The 14,341-nt window shown below is 35.8% G+C and overlaps 2 pseudogenes across 1 annotated transcript; one reads left to right on the top strand and one right to left on the bottom strand.

Moving 5' to 3' along the window:
- The first annotated feature begins 5,593 nt into the window (after window positions 1-5,593).
- On the top strand, window positions 5,594-7,593 carry LOC143534856 (seipin-2 pseudogene; annotated as a pseudogene).
- Window positions 7,594-12,215: 4,622 nt separating this feature from the next.
- Window positions 12,216-13,799, bottom strand: LOC143534833 (aquaporin NIP1-1-like; annotated as a pseudogene). The gene is made up of 5 exons (XR_013135613.1): window positions 13,668-13,799; window positions 13,150-13,374; window positions 12,642-12,839; window positions 12,496-12,557; window positions 12,216-12,399 (listed from the first exon to the last, which is right to left on the bottom strand). The product of XR_013135613.1 is annotated as an aquaporin NIP1-1-like (transcript).
- Window positions 13,800-14,341: the final 542 nt, after the last annotated feature.

The raw sequence follows: 14,341 nt of genomic DNA, 5'->3' as shown, positions 1-14,341 counted from the left end.
CATTTTGTTTGTTTAACTAGTAGCTAATTTCCTTTAAATTTTTATTTGATTATTAATCTGCCGGTGTATTTCTGGTATCAACTGCGACGGCCTACTCCACCGTACGCATCCAAGAGTCGAAGGCGTTCGAGTCATGGACGAAGAGTTACATGAAGCAATACAGAACCGAGGGTGAGAAGGTGAGAAGATTTTGTGCGTAATATGCGACGAATGGAGAGGCATAACTTGTTCGGGATTTATAGGCATCATCAGTTAGGTCTAGATTTGTATGCGGACTTGACTCCGGATGTCACACCCTCAAAATCCACTAACGGAGTTTTACCGTCAGAGGGTGTGAACTAACAGGATCAGAATCATTAGTTATAATCAAACATCATAAGTAAAGTTTTCAAACCACGAAACATTTGAGTGTAAATAAGTGCGGAAGCGTAAATTCATAAACCAAGTGTTGCGTCACGTAGGACGACTTAAAACCCAATAAATGACAGTTTAAAAACAAGTTTGCAAAAACGATAGAGTTCAATGAAATGCATGTTCCTATACCGCGCGCCCGCCTCGGCTACCTGAGAATAACATACTAAAAGTGTCAACACGGGGTTGGTGAGTTCACAAGTTTATATAAATAAATCGTTTGCGTTTGCGTTTTGCGTTTTGCGTTTGCGTTACCAGATAATGTTAAATCAATTATATATCGATAGGTAGCTAGCCTATACAACAAGTATTACTAAGTGTTCAACACCGAGAAGCTGACTGTTTATCAATTGCCTTGCCACCATGTCTATCCAGACCATGGAAAATGTGTTAGCCAAGATTACACCCGCTCGACCTCCAGTCGAGTTTAGCGTTGGGTGGGGTTTGTCAAACCCAGTAGTACTACTCAACAGTGACTCGCTATTATCCAATATTAAACGGTTCGACGTTATGAAGGACTTTAGTTGTTTCGTTTGCCACTTAATCTTTACAAGTGATATATAATCTAATAACAAAATTTAAAGCGTTTCGGAGTATGTATTCTCCCCCAAGTAAAAGCGTTTAAAAGAGAAAAGGGGGAAACGTGAAACTCACTGTTTGCGAAGAATTCAAAAACAAGTTAACCAAGAGATGCGCGTCACAGAAAATCCGCACTAGCGTTCTAAAACAAGAATGAGATTTTCTAAGTGTTAGAACTATTATTGAGTCTCTAGACTCGGCACATAATACCTATGCATAAGATACGTTTCGTGTTTCGTTTGTGAATTGTGTGTGACTCAACAAACACATTGGTGATACGTTACATGTGTGAACAACTACTTACGTGTCAAGTATTAATATTGTACATTACTAGCAATCACTCCCCACAAGGGCAATTTAGTCAAAAACATGGCAATTATCTAGCAACAAGCACGTTTCATGTATTTTCATATAGTTCAGCAGCTAGTTCTATCATGACAGATTTCTACTTGAAAGATTACTCTATTCAACAGATCATAACATATCAAATAATTCACCAAAAATCTTCTCAAAAGCACACATGAGTTAGGTTTCCAGAACTATTTTTATTGTATTTTTATTCCACATAGATTTCTCACAATGGTCAAAACATTACAGTAAACTCACAGCAGTCAGAATCATGCGCAACAGAATGTTATTTGTTATTCCCGTTAAATAAAAAATCCAATTAATGCAAGACCAATTGGGTTAGGTTCCTAACTCAATGTATTTTCTTCCAGAAGTGGAACCAACCAATTTGGTCTTGTAGTTAATGAGATATATTAGTCGCAAAACAGCCTAACAGCAGGTCTCCCAAATCAGCCTTGCACAACAGTTTTGTAAAATAATAAAAACAGAATTTTATACGTCCAAAAATTACAAACTCGGACTTTTTAGAAACTAGACTCGACCTAGTATACTGTAGAATCAACAATCGCATCATAACATAACATTAACATCGAGTTACAGTCGTCCAAACACGAATTCAATAATCTGTCCAGCATCAGTTTTCATCAAAACTCAATAAACAATTAACTTATGAACTAACATTCATGCATGTAACCCTAATTCATCAAGAAACAACATATGTAGCACTTAGGGTTTACAATTACAGGTTTAATCATGCAATTAATTGATGGAATGGATTAGATAAGGTGTTTGTTTTACCTAGTTAGCTTCTTAATCCTTCGATCAAGCTTGAAACCGACTTGTATACGTGTGTGTGTGTGTGCCTTGTGGCTCGGTCGACGAGAGAGGAGAGGGGAGGGGGGCTGCCGCCAGGTGAGAGGGGAGGGAGGGAGGGGATTAGGGTTTAGGTTATTAATATGTTGTTTATATATATAATTATGTTACACTTAACCCCCTTAAGCTTCTAATTTATCAATTTCTAGCATAACATAGACTTTTGCATCTTGAGTTAATGTTTTACATATGAATATCAAATAACACATAAACCTAACACATAATTCTCAAATACTTATTGTTTGGATGTTTGTCGTTTATTCACCAATGGTTTGCGTCAACTCGTTTGCGTTTCGGTGCAATCCCGAAAGACTACATGTGTAGTGATTGTCAAGCGTCATTTAAAACCCTAGTTTAAATGTAATGAGATGTGCGTTATAGATCAAGTGATCTTAAGTTTGAATTGACGGAGTTTGAATTAACGGAGTTAACCTGAAATTGACGAGTGTCACACCGGAGGAATTCAAATCTTATACTAGCTCTCCGTGTGAGGACAAAGAGGAGAATCATGCGGACGAATAAGACATTGTTGGCTCCGTCAGCAAAGAAGAGTAAAGTTGAGTATAAAGGCGTGATTTACAAGTCAGTGACTGTCTATGAAGTTGTCGTTCGTTAAATTGGTTGTATGCACACCCTGGCCATATACCATGTTAGTAAAGTTTTTATCATCTTCTCTTTGTTTATTGGTTTATCAGCTTGGAACAAGAACAAAGACGTGTGGTGGTTCAAAATATTGAGTTTAAAGGTGTTTCCAAGTTGGAAGGTTCGTATATAGCTACTTTTATGGCATTGGGGGATAATGTGTTGCTAGAGAGGTTTGAGACACCCGAGTTTGCCGCTATTGTTCATGATTTAGCGGCATACATCAAAGTTGGGGCATCATATGAGCCGTTTAATTTCCTAGATGATACTCGCCGCATCATGAAGCTGGCAAGGAAAAAGAAGTAAGATTAGTTGGCAATCATCTCGTCTGATTGTATGGCTTAACTCGTTTTAAAATTTTTAATCATCTGAATGTTTAGTCAATTCGATTTTATCAAAAGGTACAAATTATGGTTTGAATTATGTAAAGTGTGTTCATTAATCTGAAAATTTTGTAATTTTGAGGCTGTTTTTCCTTCTTTTTTATATTCTCCCGTTGAACAAAAACTATCAAAATTACATTAAAAGAAAACAAAAACAAAATGCAATTACATAAATGGAAACCAAAAGGTTTTGCAGTGGAATGCTCCTATGCAATACATCATATTATAATTTAAAAAACAACTCAAAAATACATGTTACATCGGCAATTTTACAAACAGTAGAATATACCTCAAATACCCCAATGTAAATATCTAAACCATAGTTCGTACGATCAAATTAAGAAAATAGACAAAGTTTTAAAAGTGGATTGTTAAATGCAATGAGAATTTGGCAACAACAAATGCAATTTTGACAAAATAAGGTCAAAATTGATTAGAACAGAATATGTAATGTTGACAATATAAAGTCTAAATTAAACATTAATTCAAAGGGGTTGTTTAAATGTATTCATCAACAAAGTGCGCCTTTTACAAAATAAAGTCAAAATTAAACGCTGATTGAACTCGACATTCAAATTTGACAAAAAAAAAAAATAATGTCTAAATTAAAAAAAAAAAACATCAGAGTGCTATATAATTTTGATTTTGGATTGGGCAAATTTCATATGGAAATATATGACATTATCCATGTAAAAATAATTCCAACCCCATTCTAAATATTATTAACAAACTTTTCTAACTATCTTTCATGTAAACATTATCATTTGAATAAGACCATACTCATGCTTTTTTACTCAATAACCGCTTCATCCTAAACCAAATCCATAACTCCTAACAACGTCCCCAAATCTTGTTCTCAATCCTTCAAACTCTAAATCAAAATCTATACATTAATCATGCTTACATCAAAGGTAATAAACTCTGCGCAATCGATTCAATCAGATTGTCTCTTCCTTGTTTGATTGTTTTCTCCCCTTTTTCAACAATCTTGCTTTCTGTATTTGCCGCTTTTGCCATTTTTTAAATTGCAACAAATTTATCGAAATTTCATTTCAATTTTTGTTCATTTGTTTATATAAATGACCTCTATGAAACCACCGACGTCAATCAATCAGCCCTCTCTGTAAAAACGATTTATAAATTATCATCTCGCCTCAACGTGCGGGTTGTCGTCACATATGACAACACAACAATAAACAGTAGCACTCGTCATCCTTCTATAGGTTGGATGGATATCACAATGTAATTATAGGTTTGGGAGCGCTAGCGGTTAATAAACTGAAAGATGGTTATTGGGGCACGACGGATGATAAATGGTATCTTTAAAAACCTCAAGCATTACAATATATGTTGGTTGAGTGAAGTACACATGTAAGATTTAGAATAGCAGTTGATATCAATTCTAAATGTAAGAGAGAATAATTGGTATCAGATCACGTTTGTTCTACGATTTGCTACTGTATATTATTGTTGTATTTACTTAGTTCATTTCTCTCTTAATTTGGTCAGGTTAGAAACTCGTGTAATATAGTTATGCATTTGGTTGTGGAATATTTAATTATTTTTGTCGCATTACTAAATTGTATCTAGAATTCACTATATATATCTTCTTATAAATACTTTGCTATTGGAAACATGGGCGAAGTATGCTTGGGGTCACCCCCCCCCCCCCAATGTGTTTTTTTCCGTAGTTGTTTGCATTTACCTGTTTTCCTCCGAAAATTTGTATACATAGTGAAAATTTAGTCGTTTTCGACTAAAAATTGGGGCCCGACCCCCCATCGTTTATGATTTTCTAAATAAATTTTTAGTTCAGGCACCCAATGTCTTAGTCCAAGCTTCGCCTACAATTGTAAATGATATATCAGTCATTATCCATTATATAAAGAACTGATTAATGCTTCAGAGAATGGCATGAGAGTCTCACGACATGTCTTCCTTTATTGAGTCACCCTTTTGAACTAGAGATCACAAATATCCCAGTTTTCTTTCATTAAGTCACTCATTTAAACTTGGGTCTTAATTGAAGAAAACATGTTTCTTGTCAGTTATCACTACACACATCAAAAAAGACAAGCCATTTTAACTCTAACCATGATGTATCTATATTAGGGGCTGTTTGGTTCATTCAGATCTGAATAAACCTCTGTCCTATTCAGCAACAACAATAAGTCTGAATGATTCAGGCGTAATTTTAACCATTCAGATGTTTTTCTGTTTAAAACCAAACAGTCTGAATTCTGAATAAATCAGATGGTCTCTTAGTTTAGTTTATTGTCCACAAAAGTATTGTGTTTTATGATCGTGGGCCTCGTGGCTCATAAACTAATGTATTAAAAAACAAATCATCTTCTTCCCCAAATTATCCCAAATCCAAACCCTCACCCTAACTCCACCCAATTCCTTCAATGGAACCACAATCACCAATCACCGATTTCACCGACGCACTCAACGAACTCCCTTTCACCGACGACACACTCTCCGATCAAGATTCCACATCCACCGTCATCTCCGACCACCCAACGGACTCACCATCATCACCCTCCTCATCCGGCCTCCGCCACCGTCGAGGCTACAAACAATCCCAGTTCTTTAAAAACAACCCAGATGGATTAATCGATATTATCCCACCCGTAAAGCCTTTACCCCGTTCGTTTAATAATAAATTAAACGAACGGGGACCCGCTTCGAGTTCGGTAATTACCCGAGCTAATAATAATAATAACAACTGTGATGAGTCAGTTACTGTGGACTCCCCAAATTATGCACCTGATATTAATAATGTTACTTCTATTTTAGTTGAATTAATTATTAAAGTTATTAGCTTTCAAACTAGATTTATATCAAGTTCGGTTACATTTCCAATATGGGTACTGCGTGTTTCGTATTTATTGATAACCAACCCGTTCGGGGTTATAAAGCTTGTTAGAGATTATACGTTAGGGAGTGTTAGCGAGGTTTTCGGGATTTTTTACAGTTGTGTTAAGCTGGTTAATCATGTGGTGTTGCGAAAGCACGAGTCGACGTTGCGGTTGTGTTTGAAAGTCGGGTGGGGTTTGTTTTGGTTTTGTTATTGCGGGGTTGTTTTGGTTAGTTTGTTAGTTCCGGCTTTTTTGTTCGGTGGTGTGGTGATGAGACGGATAGTGGAGGAACCGGTTAGGATAACGGAGGAGTTGACGTTTGATTATACGAAAGATATGCCGATGGCTTTTGTGCCGATAATTTCGTGTCCGGAGTCGTCGGTTGTTGTGCATAATCAGAAGAGCGTGATTGAGAGGGTTGATAAGTCATGGGTGATTCCGTTTGATCATGAAGTGCAGGCGACTGTTTCGTTAACTTTGCCGGAATCGGATTATAATGTTAATCTTGGGATTTTTCAAGTGCGGGTGGATTTTTTAGCTAGTGACGGTGGGCTAGTTGCGAGCGTGAGACAGCCGTGTATGCTGCAGTTTAAAAGTCGAATGATTCGGTTTGTGGCGTCTTTTTTAAATTTAGGTTCTCTTTTGACTGGATATTCATCAGAAACGCAAACTTTGGATGTGAAGTTTAGAGGATATACTGAAAAAGATGTGCATACTTCGTGTTCACGGGTTGTAATCGAGCAACGTGCGGAATTTGAAAGGAGGGGCGGTGTTCCTGAAATATACTCAGCGTCTTTGGTCATAGAGTCTCGGCTACCTTTTGTGAAAAGGATATTGTGGTATTCAAAGTGGTTGATATACATTTGGATTAGTGTTATGACATATATAACGGAGTTGTTATTCACACTGGTTTGTTGTCGGCCCATCATATTTCCATGGAAACGATCAGGTTTGGGTTCTTTAAATAATAATGAATCTCCCGACACGCCTTTTGGTTCAGGCTAGCTGCACTTGGAGGCTTCCATATGATGGTATGCAATCAAATTCTTGAGTAAAATAGAAATAAGTATACTTAATGTGTTTTTGTAGTTCAAGATTCATATTTGTTGTGTATATAAGGTGCCTACAAACTTTTTTTTTCTTTCAAATTCATGAGAAGTATGAACTTATAGATTTAGTACTCGTGTTTTAGCAAGGAAATGTGAAATTTGGTACCAACAGCGTGACACTGGAGATAACGAACATGAGATAAACACCAAAGATTGCAAAAAGTTATGATTTCAAAAGCGGTGAATTTGATCCTTAAAATCGATTATCAACATTAGATATCTCTGCTTTCGTGTGTTTAGTAATGGGCAGGGGTGTATACGATACCTGTAACTATTTTTGTTGTATTATATATGTATTTGATGTTTAAATTACAAGGAAGCGAGGGGATTTTGAGGTTGTCTTTATGCTTTTAGCATTAGCTACTGTGTATGGTGAAATCGGCGAAACCTGCTTTGTTTTGTATCACTTGGTTATAATCAAATATAATAAATACATAAGAATAAGGAATGGTATATTAGAATAATCCAACCAAATATTCTGTTTATAGAAAATATTCAAATAGTGTGACCATATAGTCACTATGTATTACATTGCTTGCAAGCCTTATTAGTTAGCTTCACTGGTAATATTATCTCATGCAGATAGACATATATATGACGAATCGATTATGATACAACTCCGTAAATCATTTGAGGCACACCATTGGTTATCTCACTCCCAAGGCTTATGATCTGTGAACCTTAAGGTGAATGCACCACCTATGGGTCCAATCGTCGGTCACAAAATGTAGACCCGTAACTCTTTGTACTTGTAACCCTGTGAGCATCGTATTAAGTAGTTTATCCAGTGGCAACCTCAGCTAGTTCTCCGGTCTGTGGTATTAAGCGAGTGTTTAAAATGACAATTTCTAGGAAGCTCGCTAGGGTGGCATCACATGTAAGTTGCTTCATTTACTCGTTCACATGATTATACATTCTTTATGTTATTCTTCGATCACCAGATCTAAAGCAATGCACATTCTCCTATTTATGAACTTTCACTGTTTGGCAATAGCCATATTGGCTTCTTGTCTAAGACCATCGCTAGTGGGGAGGGGGAAAACTACCCCGCCCCACCTCTATCCAACTTCAACTCTTTCTCCACAACGCTGGGAGACATTCGGGACTTCAAGTTCAAAACGCTAAGGAGGGGGGGGGGGGGGTTCCGGTTTCCCCTCCAAAGCGCTCCACTACGGGTGGTATAAGGTTTGTCTTATTCACATCATCCTCCTATAATTATCTCACAAAAAGTACGAATTGTTTAGAGGAAAAAAATATAAAAAAAGGTAACCTAGAACCTTAGTTAAGGGAAAAGTTAACGTGTTAACTGTGAGAATCAAGTAGCGTAAATATATTTACAAATAGTGTAATTATGTAATTACATCGTGCACTATGTTGTGTATATTTACACTACTTGATTTTCATAGTTAACATGCTAATTTAATGTGTATTTGATCCAAACTCATTTAGTTGAATCAAAAAATGTTAAGCTGGGAAAAGACGAGTGAGTTGAATTTTGAACAATGAAAGTTGTAAAAGGTCTTGAAATTTTACCTTTTTTTTTTCAATCACCCAAATTGAACTTTCAAAACCGAACCCTGATAAACCAGATTAGATGCTAATAAATTTTCAAATATTAATTTAATTCAAAAATAATTCTCAAGAAAACACTAATTACTAATATAAGATATAAAAAAGCCCAATGTCCAAATGTTAACTCGTAGGCCCAATGACCAATATCGAAATGTTAACTTTGTATGGACTTAATATATGGTTCAATGTCTAAATAGTGTCCAAACCCCAAAAAAGAATTTTCCCCTAGTTTTAAACCTTCTTAATAAAGAAAAAAAAAAGAAATATTGAAGTGACAAATACAGTGTTGCAGAAGACCGATCGCCATTGTCAGACACCGATCAACCCGAATCCAAACAGAATTCCAACTGGAACCGCTTGTTAGGACGTTAGGTTTGACATTCTAAATACTGAATCGTTGATTTAATGAATGATTTAGTTTGATTTAAAACGGGAATGAGTCACATGATAGAACAATTCCTCGAAAGTAATGGCTAGATTTTAAAATTTGAAATCTCGTATAGAACAACTTTTAAAAACTTTTTGCCCCATAAAAAGGTTTTCTGGGTACATCATTGATCAACATATGGTTTATGTATACGTATGTATTGCAGATGCACCATGGAATCACATTTTGGTTCAACCTTAGCTCGAAAGCCAACCTGACCCGTCCAACCCGCAAAACCCGACACCGACCTACTCTTTCATTGTCCGGTCCGTGAGTCACACTTTCCAAATTATCTGTTCTGGGCCGGTTCAGTTTTGATCCAATGCTCATTCTATCGATTGACATGATACACTTGTATCCCGTTTGGAATTTTGTCGCGTTAAAGATTTCACATCTTATAATAAAAGGTAGTAGTTAAAATATTATTTTGGACAAAAAAGAATATGTTCGGGCAACAAATGTAATAGTTTCGATCGATTAATTAGTAATAATCTGGCTTTACACAACATTAGACTGTGTGTTATCGTTGAAGTTGGGCTCCGAATTCATCCAATAATATTGTGTCATGCAATGCTAACTGGATGCTGACTGGACACTCGCTGAAGCCACTGCTGAAGCCGACTGAGCTTATTGTGGTCTAGACGAGCGGTGGCTTCAACGAATTATTTGATTTTTTTAACATAACATAATAATATAACCAAAACACTAATTTATATAAATAAAAAAACATTAAACATCTTAATAATATAAAAAAATACAAATTAAAACAATAATAAATTTAAGAATAAATATACAAATTATTCCCGATCTTCGTCCCCTCCAGCTCTTCGCCTTCTTTCTTGATTTCCTCTAATTTCCTCAAGAACAAGCGCTTGTTCTTCTTCATTACCGATCAGCGCATGGGGTCGAGGTTGCTAAAGTCCTTGGTAAGAAAGTCTAACTTCCTAAATCTATCTTTTAAAACTTTCACCCCGGCCGCAGCCTCGATACTAGTCGATATTATGTGTACATCTTCGACAAATGTGGGATCGAACTCGGTAGTTGTGGTTGATCTTTTTCCCGTATCCCTTCCGAGTGGTCAACGTAGGACTTGTGATAGATCTTGCCCATACACATTTAGGTCGATCCCTACATGAGCATCCGAGCTACAAGATGAGACATATGCACCAAACGAAGTAGTTTTCGTACGCTTTGGCATTGAGCCACCATCAATGTCCGATGTAACTAACTCGATCCATTTCGAGCACGACTTTAGTATCTGCCACAACTCGTCCTTGTCCCACGTTTTTACCGTTCCGTACTTGTTGAACACTTCGGCTTTCCACTCGTCGCATGTGAATCTTTAGACTTGAAGTCACCTCTCCCGCTCGGTCGCATTCGACGACTGCAACTGTTATTCAAATTTGTAAAATGTCCGACATATTTGCGAGTTTCGAACCATCTCCCCAATATCATATTGTCGGTACGGTACCTACTTCCCGCCAACCTATAAAACAACTTTTTCAGTTTTGGCCAAAATACACGATGCCATTAATAGTCCGCTACAATTAAATAAAGATAACTCACATTAATATTTTTAAAATTTCATCCGAAACAAAACAAAAAAAATAAAACTTTAAAAATACATGCTTTTCGATCTTCGGATATTTCAACCTAGGCACAACACAAATCATTTTTCTCTTCTTTTGTCCAAGGAGTTGTTTTTCTTTTTGGAACGAGTTCCTCGTCCGCTCGGCTTGAGCCTCCCGCCCCTCCATGGGTCTTTTTTTGGGCTCGTTGCCCTTAGCGGCCTGGGTACGAACCTCTTGTGTCTCCGGAACAAAAAAATAGGGAGAAGGTGGTGGCATTTGACTCGAGTTTTGTTCCATCTCAGTATTCCTAAAGCATAAGTTAAACTAAAATAATGGATGAAAATCCTCTAAAACTAACCATGAAACATTATCAATATTTGTAAATCAGTTATACTAACCAAAACAACCTCATTCAAAATTAGAGGATGTATAATGACTCTGACAATAACTTAAAAGTATCAGTTAAACCCAATAACTTAACTGATACTTTTAAGTTATTGTCAGAGTCATTATACATCTTCTAATTTTGAATGAGGTTGTTTGAGGATGTATAATGACTCTGACAATAACTTAAAAGTATCAGTTAAACCCATAACTTGTCAGAGTCATAACTGATACTTTTAAGTTATTGTCAGAGTCATTATACATCTTCTAATTTTGAATGAGGTTGTTTTGGTTAGTATAACTAATTTACAAATATTGATAATGTTTCATGGTTAGTTTTAGAGGATTTTCATCTATTATTTTAGTTTAACTTATGCTTTAGGAATATTTGGTTTTTCATCCATTTGACTCATTTATACTTTTATAATTATCTTTTCTCTCTTCTTCATTCACAATCACTTTTAAAAAAACATTAAAAATTATAAAGGATGAACAGTGTTCTTCAAATTTACTCATGATCAAAAGTTTCTCTATATCCTCTACTCACAACCATTCATAACTCCTCTATAAAATATAGAGAACATACTCACATACTTTTTGAAGGACCTGATGTGAATGCTCTAAGAGGTAATATCTGAATCATTTAACATATCTTTGAAGCTTAATTAACCATTAAGAGGTTATATGAACCATTAAGAGATGACTTTTTAGTGAACTTAATACACTTTATTTCTGAGTAATTCAGAGGTAGTCTTTAATGGAATCATCAATAGATAGATTTTAGACGTGCGCCGATTATTTTTTCAAGTTAGATTCTCAAATACATCGGCAAAACCTACTTAATGTTAACATAACTTGGTTATAATCAAATAGATAAGAACAAGGAATGGCATATTAGGATAATGCAACCAAATATTCTTTTCATAGAAAAGAGTGTAACTCTAGTCACTATGTATGTAGTACATCGCTAGCAAGTCTTATTAGCTTTACTTTTAATATTGTCTCATGCAAACACACATGTTTTTGAGTAGTAAATTAAGATACAACTCCACACATTATTGTTGAGATGCACCCTTGGTTATCTCACTTGAAGGCAGCCTTAGGGTATTGTACGCCCATGCACCACCTATGGCTCCAATCATCGGTCCAAAAATATAGACCCATAACCCTTTGTACTCGTTCCACACGAGCGCTGGCCCTATGCTCCTTGCCGGGTTCATAGATGCCCCTGATATCGGCCTGCCCTCAAAATACATGTTTAATTAAACCATGCATATATACTATTGAAAATCACATATGAATTATAGCCAATATATAATATATATGATAACGTACCCTGCGAACATGGCATTAAGTACAACGGTTGATCCAATGGCAACTCCGGCTAGCTGTCCAGTCTGCGTTAAGTACGTGTTTTAAATTACAATTTCATGCATAAAATTTCATTATGGTAACTATGAAAAGCTGAAAACAATACTAACTGCTCGATCATCTGTGGCGACGGCAGTGATTACGAACATGAGATAGAATGTGATAATAACTTCCACCACCAACGATTGAAGATGGGAATGTGGAGGCGCGTTTCCAACAAAGTGATCATGTTTCCCGCTTAATATTAATCGTAGGGTTCCGCTTGCTAGGATTGCAGCAAGGATTTGAGCAATCACGTAACCAGGTACCTAAACAACATGATCAATACTAAGGTAAATTGTTAAATAGGTTTATCATCTAATATCTATGGTACTTGTTATTTGATTTTTCATTTCTCTTATATATCCAGTTTGAATAATAGAAATAGTTATTCATATATCATTATCATTCTATGGTTAACTTTACTAACATTATTATCTTTGTAATTTCTCTATAGAGATCATATGTCAACTATACTTGGTTAAATAAAAATTTATTCAAGTAGTTAATTTTTTTAGTTCTTTCAGAAATATCATGACTTTGTATCCAAATGTCTTATTGATTCAAAATCAATATCACCTCTTTCCAAGGGAACCTTTTGCAAGAGGCGAAGGCAATGGTGACCGCAGGGTTGATATGTGCACCCGAAATATGGCCAACAGCATAAATCATAACCATCACAGCCGACCCCCACACAATGGCGATTCCCGGCTGACCCTCCAGATTGTTCTGGTCGATGTTCACCGCGATCACACTACAACCAGCAAATACCAAGAAGTACGTGGCAAACAACTCCGCTATCAACTGTCCAAACATTCAAACCAAAAGCAATCCTTAGGCTTGTTTGTTTGTTTGCATTTTGAATTAATATCATATTCATAGGAGAAAGTTAACGTACAAATGAAATTAACGTGCTAAACGTGAGAATCAAGTAGAGTAATTATATATACAAGCAGAGTAATTATGTAATTACACCATAGAGTGATTATATAATTACTTTTTGATGTAATTACATAATTACTCTGCTTGTATATATAATTACTCTACTTGATTCTCACGTTTAACAGTGTAAGGAGTAAAAGAACTAAAGAAAGAACCTTTTGTGAATATTGACGAGTGAACAATGGGGAGGAGGAACAAGGTGTGGTATCTTTGGTGTCATCTTATGTTATGCTCAAGGTGACTCCATGGTGCCCATTGGCAGCTCCACCGACGTCCACGGCCGCCATTGGTCTCAAAACACCAGAGAGTGTGTGTGCGCGCGCGTGTTTTAGAGATTATTACTAAGAGTAAGAATGAAAATGGAGATGGAGATGGATTGTGTATTTATAGAAGTAGTGAATGGTATGAACTATGATGAAAGGGTTAGTTAAAGTTTTATGTTCAACAGTTTATTATTCATTTTTTTGTCACAGATAATGAGTATTAGATCAGTTAAAACAATTATATTATTAAATAATTAACTAACTTTTAAAAATGTAAAATAAAATATATAGTTTTTCATTTTATTAACTTAACATTTGAGATAAAACAAACATAAAGTCGGTTTAGGTTTAAGCATCGACGTTGGAATCTAAGGAAGCTAAGCTAAGTTATATTGATTGAAATGAATATGGACATTGCCGTAAAGTATATTATCAATTTCCTAGACTATGTCGTTCACAAAGATGATTTAGATGAATCAAAACTAATCATATCAAACAATTAAATTTCCACTCATATATATTGTGAGAATTATTATAATTTTTTCCCTATAAGTGTGCTACTTTAT

This window comes from Bidens hawaiensis, unplaced genomic scaffold (genome assembly GCF_021521415.1).
Source record: "Bidens hawaiensis isolate Kalapana, Puna unplaced genomic scaffold, B.hawaiensis_p1.1 tig00010347_1, whole genome shotgun sequence".
Classification (NCBI taxonomy): domain Eukaryota; kingdom Viridiplantae; phylum Streptophyta; class Magnoliopsida; order Asterales; family Asteraceae; genus Bidens; species Bidens hawaiensis.
Note: the sequence above shows the minus strand (reverse complement) of the source record. Positions and strands in the feature narration are given on the sequence as shown.